General features: G+C 40.6%; 1 long non-coding RNA gene across 1 annotated transcript; it reads right to left on the bottom strand.

The window, feature by feature from the left end:
- Nucleotides 1–10,230: 10,230 nt before the first annotated feature.
- Nucleotides 10,231–11,846, bottom strand: LOC135497318 (uncharacterized). The gene is made up of 3 exons (XR_010448802.1): nt 11,777–11,846; nt 11,313–11,380; nt 10,231–10,549 (listed from the first exon to the last, which is right to left on the bottom strand). It is a non-coding gene; the product is annotated as an uncharacterized LOC135497318 (long non-coding RNA).
- Nucleotides 11,847–14,264: the final 2,418 nt, after the last annotated feature.

Here is a 14,264-nt window from a genome sequence, read left to right as displayed (position 1 = left end):
TCATTTTAAACACACCTTATTCTCAATTTAAAGAAAAATTATGTCCTATATGGAAAATACCATTCAACTGGTATGGTGAGACCCGCATTGATATCAATCTGAACTTTTTTCATACAACCGCGTGCTTATTGGTTTAATACAGGTGCGTGACCTGCGTAAATTTTGCAAGTACCCGACCCGTGGGCATGGCGATTTAGCGGATCCTGCGGATTCTGCGGATTCTGCGGAATCTGGTCTGCAGCGGATTGGTATCCGGTCGTTTCGCTCCCTGACGTTTTCGCCCCCAGCATTTTCGCCCCCAAACTTAGCCTAATACCATAAGGCCCCACGGTGGCCGCTGCCGTGATGTAATGTAATCAAGCTAAAATCAAGAGAGTGTCTGAGAGTCCCTCTACCCAAAAATTAGTCGTTTCGCCTCCTGGGACTTGGGTGTTTTAAGGATCGTTGCCAGGATCTCGGGCTTGTCACCTGTCATCGCATGATCTTGCTGGCTGTTTGGTCATCAAGAGTGGGATGATTGACTCCGGTGGACGTTTTAGAAAAATCTTTTATTTATTATCATGAGAGTGGTAAATTCTCTGTTTAAACTGATTTGTCATCTGAGAGTCCTGGACATCATCAGTCATCATGTGACTTGAATATCTTAATGATGGATCATCAAGGCAATCGTATGTTGCTCGTGCACGATTTTGCGATGTTGTAAAATAAAGAGAGACGTGTCAACAAGGCCAGTGTAGAAAATTAAAATGTCCCCTGGAAAAAGTGTCCATCATCCCTATTGTATTCTGCACGATATTAACAAATTAACGAATGAGCGAAAATGACGTGTGACTCGGCCTATTATTTTATTACCAACTCGGCCTGGGTTATAGATCACGGTCAATGTTCTCATTAGGGAGTTTTTTTTTTATTCATGCGCGCCCCCGTAGTTCCTAAAATCATTGATTTCTCGGTCCTTACAGTATGTCAGTGTTGATTCAGCAGTTGTTTTGGCAAAGATATGTTTTTTTGGAGTTTCTGAAACCTAGAGCGCTACTCAACAGGCGGCTAACAAAAAACTACGCATTTATACTGTTGTTGCCGACGTATGTGTACACTGAACTTGGGATGTGCGTCGGCCCCGTCTTGAAATGCCGTCCAGTGCCAGTTGGTGCGTTTTTCGCTGATTTATGCAAAATTCAACATATCTCAAAAGTTCAATGGTTGACCCTCGATTTTTTTGGATTTTTGTGTAGCGTAAGCAACTGTCTTTCATGGGAGAATGGTCACTGTAAGAATTATTCAGGAAAAAATGTATAATATTTGGGGGTTTTCGTGATTGTCCGGCCCAATTGGCAATATTGCCATTTGGGATGGTGAACAGAGCTAGGAGCAAATGTGACGCTTATGATTTATTTAAAGAAATAAAATACCCGATTTAACATCCTGCAGAATCAGGGGCATCGGGCCTTTCCAGTGATATACGACACAAATGGGTTGTCCTCATGCATTCACTTTGGAAACGCATTTTAAAATAGATGTTACGTCCTGTTAATGGGGCACGTCATCATCGCGTACATTTGGGAAAAACTCCCTAACGAGACCAATGTGGAAATCGTCCGATAATAGAATGCAGACATTTTTTTCATGCATGTTGGGGTTTTTTCGAAATGCTTGATAATCTTAGCGGTTTAGACAATTTAACAGTTATGGAATATTACAAATATTTATTATAAGGATAATTTATCATAATATCGATATTCTCGAGCTGTTTTTATGCTGATTCCGCCCAGATTCCGCAGGTTCCGCAGAATCCGCAGGATCCGCTAAATCGCCATGCCCCCGACCCGTCGGCGACACGAGGACGTCTATTTTGGATTTTACATGGCCGACGTCTGTTTTTGGCGCCAAGATATTTGCCCCTTGAACGGCCGATTTAAATTCCCGATATAGGTCATGTGGCAATATTTCGGCACGGAAATTCGGTCAGTTGTGATATGTCGAGTTAATATAGAAACGGTGAGAAAGTTCCATTTGTGATACTGAGACAGTATTTTAACAGTATATTACTTCTACATCAAACAACAACTTTTAAAGCAGCATATCATGCAATAAAACTGAATATAACAGATTGATACTCAATCCCAGAATGCACATTAACGGGGGGGGGGGGGGGGGGGGGGGGAAAATTTTACATTTCCTATAAAAAACAGACAATGCAGCAGAGGTTCTTCACTGACGTCACATGATCACTCAAATTCCTCCGTAAAAGGGCGATCGTGTCGCGCCGCGCAACGTCATACTTTTACGACAGGTGGCAGCAGCAGCGATTAAAGGCAATAATTATTGATATTCTATAGGTCACACCTTGAAGGTCCCAGCAGTGATCAACTTGTTTGTATCAATGGTATTGATCGATTAATGGCAATGATTACTGATATTCTGTAGGTGACACCTTGAAGGTCCCCAGCAGCGATCAACTTACTCATCCGACCAGTATTGATTGATAAACGGCATGAATCACTGGTATTTAAGTTGAGACACTCTGAAGGTCCCCAGGAGCGATCAGCAAGGTTATCTGACCAGAGTTGATTGATAATGGCATTAACCACTCGCATTTTAGTGGAGACACTCTGAAGGTCCCCAGGAGCGATCAACTTACTCATCCGACCCAGTATTGATTGATTAACGGCATGTATCACTGGTATTTAAGTGGAGAAACTATGAAGGTCCCCAGGAGCGATCAACTTACTTATCAGTTAAGTATTGATTGATTAACGGCATTTATTATTCGCATTTTAGTGGAGACACTCTGAAGGTCCCCAGGAGCGATCAACTTACTCATCCGACCCAGTATTGATTGATAAACGGCATTAATCAGTCGCATTTTAGTGGAGACACTCTGAAGGTCCCCAGGAGGGATTAACCTATTTATCGGTCCTGTATTGATTGATTAACGGCATTTATTACTCACATTCTTTTAGTGGAGACTTACTTAAGGTCCCCAGGAGCGATCAACTTACTCATCCGACAGGTAATTGATTGATAAACGGCATGAATCACTGGTATTTAAGTGGAGACACTCTGAAGGTCCCCAGGAGCGATCAATTTACTTATCGGTCCAGTATCGCCGAAGTAGATACAGGAACCCGAGCTTAGAACTCAAAATAGATATCTACCCCAGTCATGCTAAGCGCCTCCCCTTCTCCTCATAAGCACACGCGTTTGTGAGTGGGATGGGACTCGATTGGGATAAGATGGATAAAAAAGGCATAGCAGGCGACTTATTAACTACCGATCAAAAGATTTCGCTGCACCGCCTGGCCACTCTCCATTCATTATCAACGCATGCGCACTAGCAAAGTGCTGATTGGAGACCCGGTCACGTGAGGGCCTGAGCCAAGCAGCGTTCACTCTCTTCGGACTCTGATCCGTCAGCTGGCTGAATCGGCAATGTAAACAAAAGGTTTTCGATTTGTTTGAAGTCAAAATCATAGATTAAAAGACTTGTTTCGTTGAAAACCATTACAACCCCGAATATTCAAGTTACCAGAGAATATTTCTAGTAGCACAATTTCAATTTTTACAGGAAGGAAGCGGTTTTCATTTGGATAGTCGCCACCTAATTTGAGACGCACCCAGTCAGATGTCAGTCAGTGTCACTTCATCTTCCATAATATCTTGGTCTTGGAGTAAGATGAAGTGATCACAGCTCACTGGGTGCGTTTCAAATCAGGCTGGCGACTTTTCCATTAAAAAGACACTTGACATTCATTTAGAATGAATTCCGAAGATGAGCTGAAAGATATCTGAAAGGACAAATTAAATGCCATATTGGGTCGGTATGGTAGGAAGAAGAGTGCAAGTAAAGGCCTTCTTGTCCAACGTATCATAAACGCAGAGGCACACACTGCACGATTAAAAAAACATCAACTATATCACCAATGCGTCCAGTTCCAACATAACACCAGAACGGTACACTAAATCCTTGTAAGAGTGTCCTGTGATGTACATATCCAAGATATGTGACTATTTTGAAAAGGATACTGACACACATGACACTGAGAAACGAGGAGACAGGTCGAATCTTGAGAAGCCACTAGCCTGTTCCATTCTGGCTACATAAGAGATGTGAAAATTGCCAAACAATATGCAGGTCAAGGGGATGGTGGTGGTGATCAGCCACACTTGGTCATCATCCAGGGGAGGTGCAAGGCCTCAATGAAGGAAGAGTACCACAAGATGTTCACGCGGCTATGGAAAAGGATGGGGTAATCCAGTGTGCCAATTGCAGTTGTGTTGCAGGGTGTGTATTCTTTTTCTTTATAGTCAATGAATCTTGAGAGATAGTAATACTCGCATATTGTGGTGTCCCTCGAGGTTGTGAAAGACGGTTGAGACCGTCCCCAGGTTGTGACTGTCCTGGTAGTGAAAACCATGTAATAGGACAGTCTCCTTTTCAGAGACAAGGTAATAGTCGTCTTGATGTTGATTGTCTTGTCCTTTGGTTGTGAAAGACGGTTGAGGGTGTCCCCAAGTTATAACTGTCCTGGTAGTGAAGACCATGGAATAGGACAGACAATAGTGAATAGTTCTGTTGATGTCGATTGCCCTCTGGTTGGGACGATAGATGTACTTAAGGCTGACGTTACATAGGCCTCATTCGTTCACTTCCCACATGTCACGTTCCAGCTTTACTTAACGTTCCTCGGTGAATGCACGGCCTTGTGGCATGCATTCAGTGAGGAACGAAAGCATTAAGGGGAACGTGACATGTGGGAAGTGAACGAATGAGGCCTATGTAACGTCAGCCTTACGTGTCTCAATAGGAAACATAGAAGAGAGGTGCTTGAGATGAACCAGGGGCTCAAAGACCCGATGATAACACAAGCGCCTCTCCAGTACAGTCTGGAACAAAATTATATGAAGGCTAATATAATATACATTTCTTAAATTTAACCTTACTTTATTTTAGAAAAGGCACCCATCATAATACATTGTACACATTATAGTGTAAAGTCAGAACTATTGGTGACATTGTGCTGCCCTATCCCAATACTGGCCAGACATGATTGATTCAGAGGATTGATTGCCAAGAAACTTCTTTCTGGGACTACAAATGAGTAATTTACAACAGTATTTTGGTATACATGCATTTTCAATGTATTCACATTCGTTCTGTCAGGAAAGGAGAATCTTGCTGCCATGTTGGTGCCCATCGCATGTATCTGGTTGTGAAAAGCAGAAAGTTGAAAGGAATTCCGCCAGATATCAGCAGCACCTCACAAATTTGTCATTAGAAGATACCGAGCTATTTGAAAGGCTAAAAAGTAAAGAAAGACCTCTTGAGGAAGTGAAAATAGCAAAGCCGAAAATCAACAAACCGTTACAAGTAAAAGTACCCAAGTACACAACAACAACCAATACCCCCATGGATGCATGCGTTGAGAAAAGAAGAAAAATGATGAGTGCTTATCCATACTGCCCAGCAGCCAGATACATGCACGTGTCATCTATCAACACGCACACTTCAATTCCCAAACAGGTTGAACTAAGTGATACCATGAATGACTGGACCGTTGCCCCTGGTCGTGAAATTGAAGTAGAATCTGAATTAAAGAGTAACAATGACATCATTATGGATGCATTGTTTAGGAAGGTTCCCGTACTGCAGTTTTCTGAATCAGACATTGATGAAGCCATCAGCGAGTATTTTCTTGAAAACATTAACTCTATTTCAAACAACACTATGCAGCAAGCGAGTTCAAGTGACCATATGACCCAAAGCTACCATCACACCTAGTTTTAGCCATCTAGCCCTAGCGGTGACGAAACGTCGGTGCTCCGCTAACGGACAACGACGGACGACGACGACAGACGACGACGGACGCCACGGTATCTATACTACTAAGCTTAAAATCTGAGAAAGAAATAATCGTGACAACCAATGAAAAATGTCGCCAAGCTGAAGGAAGATGGTGCGAAAAAACATCATGTGGCGCCGCCGCCGCGCACTTCGGCGGCGACAATAAAAACTGAAGGGCCTACGTCATGCGCGCCATCTAACGTCATGATGAAAGTTTTGTTTTGCACTGCCATATTACTGGCCTTCAAACGTGTATGGCATGCCAAAGCGGAATTTATTCAGGACAAATTTTTTACGCCAGAATCACGCTACAATTTGCAAAATTGTACAAGAATTTATCTCAGGACAAAGATTTTACAACACCAGGTATTGTTATTATACAACAGTGTTACATCTCTTATTTGTCTTGTTCAATGCACCTAATCATGTAAGCGCACAATGCACAATTTCCTGAAATGTACGAGAATACGAGAAATAAATAAATAATAATAAATATTCCTATCCATGTATTTTTGTTCTCTTCAGAATAATTTATTTTCACGTTTAAAAAAAGTTGTCAGGACAAAAAATACGGCAGGACTTTTTTTCTTTCAGAATTTTTTCGACGTTAGGACGTTTTGCGGGCAGAACAAAAAATTCTCGCAGAATTCACGTGACTCTTGCCAGCGATCACGTGACTCCTGGCAGAAATCACGTGACCGCGAATACGATGACGTCGCGCATCATCGCTGCGTTTCCATTTGCCATTTCTGTGTTTTACCAATTCGCTTAGTCCAGGTAACCTCGACCCTATCCGCCGCGGATGAACTGATTTTTAAACTGATTTTGACAAAAGAGGTATCATCATATTTCTCTTAACCGTAATGTGTAATCAAATCGGCATTAAACCCTAGTACTTACTTACTTTTAATGATAAAACACCACCAAACTCAGCCAAGCCACTGCATATTGGATAGTACATATTGCATTTGAATTGGGGTTTCCTCGGTAACCTGGAGCCCAGTGAAAAATCATTGATACCAGGGCGCCGAGTATCAACATGCATGAACATGCAATATCGTTCGTCCACTGTAAATCAACGAGGCGTCCTCGACCCTCCGCTGCGCGGCGGATAGGGTCGAGGTTACCTGGACAAAGCGAGTTGGCAAAACACAGAAATGGCAAATGGAAACGTAGCGATGATGCGCGACGTCATCGTTTTCGCGGTCACGTAATTTCTGCCACGAGTCACGTGATCGCTGGCAGGAGTCAGGTGAATTCTGCGAAAAATTTTTGTTCTGCCCGCAAAACGTCCTGACGTCGGAAAAATTCTGAAGGAAAAAAAGTCCTGCCGTATTTTTCGTCCTGAACAGTTTTTTTTAAACGTGAAAATAAATTATGCTGAAGGGAAAAAAATACATGGATAGGAATATTTTATCTGGTGTTGTAAAATCTTTGTCCTGAGATAAATTCTTGTACAATTTCGCAAATTGTAGCGTGATTCTGGCGTTGTAAAATCTTTGTCCTGAGATAAATTATTGTACAATTTCGCAATTTGTAGCGTAATTCTGGCGTAAAAATTCAGTCCTGATGTAAACAATTTGTCCTGAATAAATTCCGCTTTGGCATGCCAAAGGAAATGCATTGGCAGGAGGCCGTCAAAACGTCACGTCGTGACGTCAAGCAAAGAACCTCTATAGCACTGTACGATACCATCATGTATCATGTGTTATACCATCAAATTTAGTTTCCAATAAGATTGCTTTATATTCTTCAGTATAACACAGTGACACGAATGAATCTGGTAAACTGGGATATACATCTCATTATACCAGGGGTAAAGAATATGCTGCAATAAACTGATCATTATATTCGAAGTATTCTCATCACAACACATATTACAGCTAGGATACTGATGACAGTATAACAAAATTATTGCTGATATTAGGCAATAAGTCGTCCACATGCCTTAGTTGAACTTGAGACAGCAAAAGGCGCCAAATAGGCCTACTGTTCATTTTATGCTAAACCATCTTTCCAATTAATCAATAAGACTAAATTAGAATTCCATTGCAGTTCATTCTTTCTGCCCATGCAATTCAAGGTAGCCTACCCCATTTTAAACCACTCGAAAATCCAGAGTCAGTCGTATATCCTCCTCTCGCACACTTTACTGTCGATCGTTAGGACTTATCATAAACCGCAAGATGCGGAACGCAAAATCGCTAGATGCCAACCTCGGTGACAGTACCATGCGCCACAGGATGTATTGCAAATATGGAACCTGAAAAGGCGAACATTCATGAGACCGAGGCTGTTGTAGGGAGCTATCCTTGTTTTGATTGGCCCATTGAAATAGACTCCGCTGTGTTATCGGTCAATAATGTGTATATGGTAACTTGTGCCGCCAGGCGTAACGTGAAAATAATCTTGATACATGAAGCGTATTATACTCACAGTTTATCTTGATAAGTTGCAAAAACCTTTGTGGTCTAGATGAACATGCAGTTGCATACCTTTGTATTGTCTTCGGTCCTTCTATCATTGAATGGAGAATAGACAGCAGCAGTAGAAATGGTGTTTGTCATTGTCCAGGGAAGCAGACAATCTTGTGGCAGAAAATAATGATTTCTCATCTCGCGATTTCGCGATTTTTCATCTCGCGGTTTATAATAAGCCGGTCGTTAGTGCCGAGTGTCAGTTTGGCATGAGGTTAAGGCTGAATTCAACTTGCCTGCTCTCCAAGTAATTTGCTATTATTTTCAATTGGCTTGAACAGAGAGGTGATCCATAACAACCCTACTTCTTATCAGCACGGAACAATACTGATTATCGGGTTTTGAAGATTAATCAAGCTATGAATGGTACCCGGTGAATATTGAATTGTGTCCTGTTTTTTATACATGTAGCGATGTGGTTATGAGTTCTATTGTTGTTATGCCCCGGGTGCTGTGAAGACAAATGATGAATAAAAGATGTTAAATTTATGCACTTAATGGCGGAAATATAAACAGGTTTTAAAAAGATAAGTTCTTGAAGTTGAAGTTTCTTGAAATTCAAATATGGTCAAATATAGACTGGAGCGAAGCACATGTGTGTATAAAACACATGTGCATGCTCCCCAAGGTGTTTACAGCACATAGATCTAAGTCCAAACAGAAAAGAGACAGAATCAAGAAATGTAGGTAAGAATCCTAATGGTAAAAATCTGAAGGTAAAAATCTGAAGGTAAAAATCCTGACGATAAAAATTCTAACGGCAAAAATCCAAAAAATGTTTAGGTAGGTAAAAATCCGAAAATTTATAATTTTTTCTGAATCTTTTTCTTTTCAAATATTCTGAGATATTTGGAATATTTTGCTATTTTTGGAAAACATTTTTGCTATTTTTTATTCATTTTGGAAAGTGTTTGTTCGACTTTTTTTTCTGAAATTTTCTTTGATAAAAAATGTACTTGTTTAGGCTCTACCCATCGAGGCGGTAGTAGAAATCGGGTATTGTCGGGCTTGGAATCTTATTGGTGAGTAGATCCAGTAGGAGCGAGGAATGTAATCGTTTCCACCAAACATAAGTTAACAACGCGTAAGTGCGAATGAGATGTGAACAGCTACTCTCTGGGTGTAGTAATTTCGAATTGCTCGGTCATATAATGTTATGAAGATCTGATCTTGGATATTGACAGCGAGGCAACCATTTCTCCTTGTAGCTGCATTGTAAAAAGCACTTCATTCTGTAAATGCATGTTCGCAATACCAATACGAGCTTTCTTTACAAAAGAGAGAGGCTATGTCAAACAACAGCCTATCACCAGTATCCAGCAGAGGGAAGGGGAAGCAGAATGTGCGCAGATTAAATGGTTGATGGATGTTTTGCCTGGCCTTAAAGGAAAAGATTCAGTTCTCTGTCTTGTGTCATCTGGTGACATTGATTCAGTTGTTCTCCATCTCTTTGAGATTTCCTTGTACTGGCCAAGAAATACTCATAAGAAATTCAAACACTCCATATGTGTCGGACTGCAGAAAGGGGCATCTTCATTTCTTTCTGGCTGACACGGGTCCTATGGCCATGATACCGGGACTGATACGGCTCTACTCATATGATAACCTCTAATTATTGCCCGGGGCAGTTATAGCCTTTGTGTGCCTGTATGTGCACTACCAGCTGATTTCTACTCAAACTAAGGCTATAATTGCACCACTTTACCTTACAATTATCATGAACACCATTTTTTATTATCATGATCATCATTTTCCAAGACAACAAGCCAATCTAACTTGAAGTTGGCATTAATTGATATATAATCTCCAAATATTATGTTAAAAATAAAGTAAAATGCCACAACCTTTCAAAATTAGACATTGATTAATACTAATCTTCACAAAGAAATAAATGACACATACAGAGGATTACTGGCGATCCATTTGCTTTTATTCATGATATTTCACTTTCGACAGAGTCCAAACAGTTTTTTCATGGAGAATGAAAAAAGGCACTATCCATTTTAATATGTTGAAATAAACAAAATATTACATCTGTATTACTTCTCACATTTAACGATGTTGTTTCTAATCGCCAAGGTAATAGAGCTTCTAGATCTTCTCCTCGTAACATCCGGATCCTAACCACGGAGGTGTGCATTGGTAACCATTGCGTAGACAACACCTCATTTTGCGGGCGCATTGATGAGTGTGGTAGCAAGGCTGGTTTACTGGTACTGAACCTTGCCTGAAAGAAGATACATTCATTTGTAATACTGTCTTCTTCGGGTCGTGCCATGCTCAAAAGGTGGGGAAATAGAAAGGCTACATGCCGAACAATTCAACTGTGTACGCCGGGCCTTTATCATACATCACACAAGAAGACGGAGATAACCCCAGTCTGAGTCAAACTCAGATAGCCAAAGGCAACACACTGGCTGTGGGCGTCGCCTGGGCGCTACTAGTTATGTGCCATGCGCGTGGGCCGGCAACTCAAATAAGGTCTTGTTTTTGTCCAAACGTGGTAAGATTTTCGTCGCCAGCTCAGGTTGTGATTGTCGGCTACCTCACGGACCATATTTTTTCCGTCCCCAGGTACGCAATCTGGGAATCACAATGACTCGAATGTACGCAATATATTACAATACCATTTATGAACACATCGGGAATGTTTTTGCCAATTATATAGTTCATTGTATTCTTTATTCATCTGCGAAATGTTATGCCTTAAACTTTATATCGTTTACTAATATATACTGAAAAAGTTGATTCCGATTAAAGATCGGGACGCAATATTGCACGATGATAATAAAGTTAGAGGGGAACCTACGCTGTCGAAGGGAGTTGCACTATCTATCGACAGTGTATTGGGTCAAACCAAGTATCGAAACTGGGACCTTAGAATTGACATGAAGAAGAAGATGCTGTCCGAATTATTCGTTTTATAGTGAACCCAGTATCTCGGGAAGACTATGGCATTTCCACCAAAGGAAAATAAACGTTTTACTTACGCATCCGCCATTTGGAAAGCAATCAGAACAACGAGGAGGATAACGATAGCTTTCTTCATTTTAGAACGCTGAAACAGAGATTTTCAATTAATACGAAATAAAAAAAATCACAAAGGTAGTCGAAGTGGTGACCACTTGAACTCCCCTGCATTGAGAAACGACTCTCACCATATTGCAATACAATGTATCTCAATGTCTGCTGCCAAAAAATAACATATCCTCAGGTGTTTTGTCTGATTTTTTCCTGTCTCGACTTGATACACCGTCTCACAGTGAGATGAAATCTCATTCCAACATTTTCTCCAGCATAATTGCACGGGGAAAGATACTTCAGAGATGTCTTTGTAGTATGTGAATGAGTCGGAGTAAGCTTATAATTCAAGATAGATTGCGAAAATTATTTTTGAGCGAGCCAGGCCAGGAATAGATTTTCACTCGAATTCGTAAAACGGTTAGGTACTTACGTTCGTAGATTGCCAGTGTCAGGTTCAACTGCAATTGAATATCTGGTACCGGGTGCTTTTACAACAAAAGCTATATATTAGATGAGATTCTAGCAGCTGGTAAATTAGAATAAGTCAATCAACCTGACATCTTATTTTTCACGATCCTGACAGCTGTGTATTCTAATTGCATGAATTATTCTAGGGCCCAACCTGTCTGTGGGATGAATAAATCGTACTTTCACCAAATTTCACTTACTGGATCCACTCACCAATAAGATCCAAAGTCCGATAATACCCGATTTCTACTACCACTTCGATGGGTAGGGCCTTAACAACCGGGCATAATAGTAGGCCTTTCAAAGCCATAAAAGGGTGGGATATCTATTCAAGAGTTAACAACGTTATCGTCATGAATAGTCATGACTCGACTGCGGAATTTTCATTATACAATTAAAGACCAATTGGAAGAAACGAAGACAAGATATCCCACCCCTTTTGCCTTCTATAATGTCCGGTTGTTCAGGCTCGACCCATCGAGGCGGTAGTAGAAATCTGGTATTGTCGGGCTTGGGATCTTATTGATGCGTGGATCCAGTAGTGCTTACAAAAAACTTGAACGTTAATTTGTAATAATTATTTGCAGGCGCACATTGCAATACTGTATCAGTAGAAGTAAAATTCATTGTCCATAAATTATAAAATAAAAATAAATGGGTCAATGTCGCTGATAGATCATTTTCTGGTAACTGAGAATCTACGAAATGTCATTAAATCCTATGGTGTTGAACATAAGGCAGACAACCCTTCAGATCATTCGGCAATCTACATGAGTTTGGACATAGCAATGCCACAATATATTGAAGGTGGGGTTAGATATGATGAGAAATTATGCTGGGATCAAGCCACAGAAACTGATATCAGTGTGTATGCGACTGAACTAGAGCGGCGTTTTGCTGCATCGGATATTCCATGGGAGGCATTGGGATGTAGAAATGGGGTATGCAAAAATTATAAAAGGGAAATTGAAGGGTTTCATGATAAAATTGTCCAAATCTGTCTTGAGGCTGGGGAATCAAGCATTCCAAAAAAAGGTAACCATCCAAATGGACGCGCGGGATGGAATGAGGAAGTAAAGGAATTTTAAAATAAGGCGATTTTTGGCATGGTTTATGGATTGAGAATGGCAAACCAAAAACAGAAATGGTTGCGGATATTAGGCGTCGTACGCGTGCAAAGTACCATTATGCAGTTCGTAAAGTGAAAAGAAATCAAGATAATGTATCAGCCAATAGACTTGCATCTAAAGGTAAAGAAATGTGGAATGAAGTGAAAAGGTTGAAAGGTGGTATGAAAGCTATGCCAAACGTAATGGATGATAAGACGGGAAAGGAAGAAATAGGGAGTATTTTTGCAGATAAGTTTAAAAAGATTTACAATAAGGTGTCTTATAATGAAGTAGAAATGAATAAATTAAAAGCTGAGATTGAAGGTCAGGTACTGACGGAATGCTGTTCGGGAGGTTGTGCCATACGTCATTCCTTTAATGTACAGGATATAAGAAAAGCTATAAAACAGTTGAACAAAGGCAAAAGTGACAGCATACAAGGTCTACAGACTGATTTTTTTATACACGGAATCAATATTTTGAGTGTTCAAATTTCGTTGCTGTTGACCGCAATGTTGACTCACGGCTTCTGTCCGGCAGATTTCCTCAGTACCACTGTTATTCCTATTCCAAAGAATAGTAGGATATCCTGCAATACGTCAGACAATTACAGGGGTATTGCATTGAGCAGTGTGATAGGGAAGATACTTGATTATGTAATACTAGAGCAACATAAGGAAAGCTTGGCATCTAGTCATGCCCAGTTTGGGCTTAAGAAGGGACTATCTACAGCACATTGTAGTATGGCTGTCAACGAAGTGATAGAATACTATAAATAAACAACATACTCCTGTGTACTGTATCCTCTTAGATGCAAGCAAAGCATTTGACAGTGTGCATTATGTCAAACTTTTTGAAAAACTGTTAGATAGAGGGTTATGTCCTCTTGTTGCTCGCTTCCTTGCGTTGTGTTACACAAATCAGAGTGTACGGGTTAAGTGGGGAGATCACCTTTCTGAACCGTTTATTGCACGAAATGGAGTGAAACAGCGTGGAGTATTATCGCCAACTTTATTTAACTTATATCTGGATACCTTGTTGATAGAGCTAAGACAATCTGGCTTAGGATGTCATGTGGGCAATATCTATGTTGGAGTTTTCGCCTATGCAGATGATGTAATATTACTTGCACCAACCATGACTGCCTTGAAGTTAATGTTGAAAATTGCTAAGACATATTCCATCAGTCACTAAATCACTTTTAATGCTAAAAAAAACAAGTTTATCGTGTTTAGTGTTGGGCCAGATCAGGTCCCAGAATTTGTAATATTTGATAACACGATGATTCAATCCAGTGCCTTTGAAATTCATTTGGGGATTCCTATCGGCCCCAGGTTAGGA

This window comes from Lineus longissimus, chromosome 12, assembly GCF_910592395.1.
Source record: "Lineus longissimus chromosome 12, tnLinLong1.2, whole genome shotgun sequence".
Classification (NCBI taxonomy): Eukaryota; Metazoa; Nemertea; class Pilidiophora; order Heteronemertea; family Lineidae; genus Lineus; species Lineus longissimus.
Note: the sequence above shows the minus strand (reverse complement) of the source record. Positions and strands in the feature narration are given on the sequence as shown.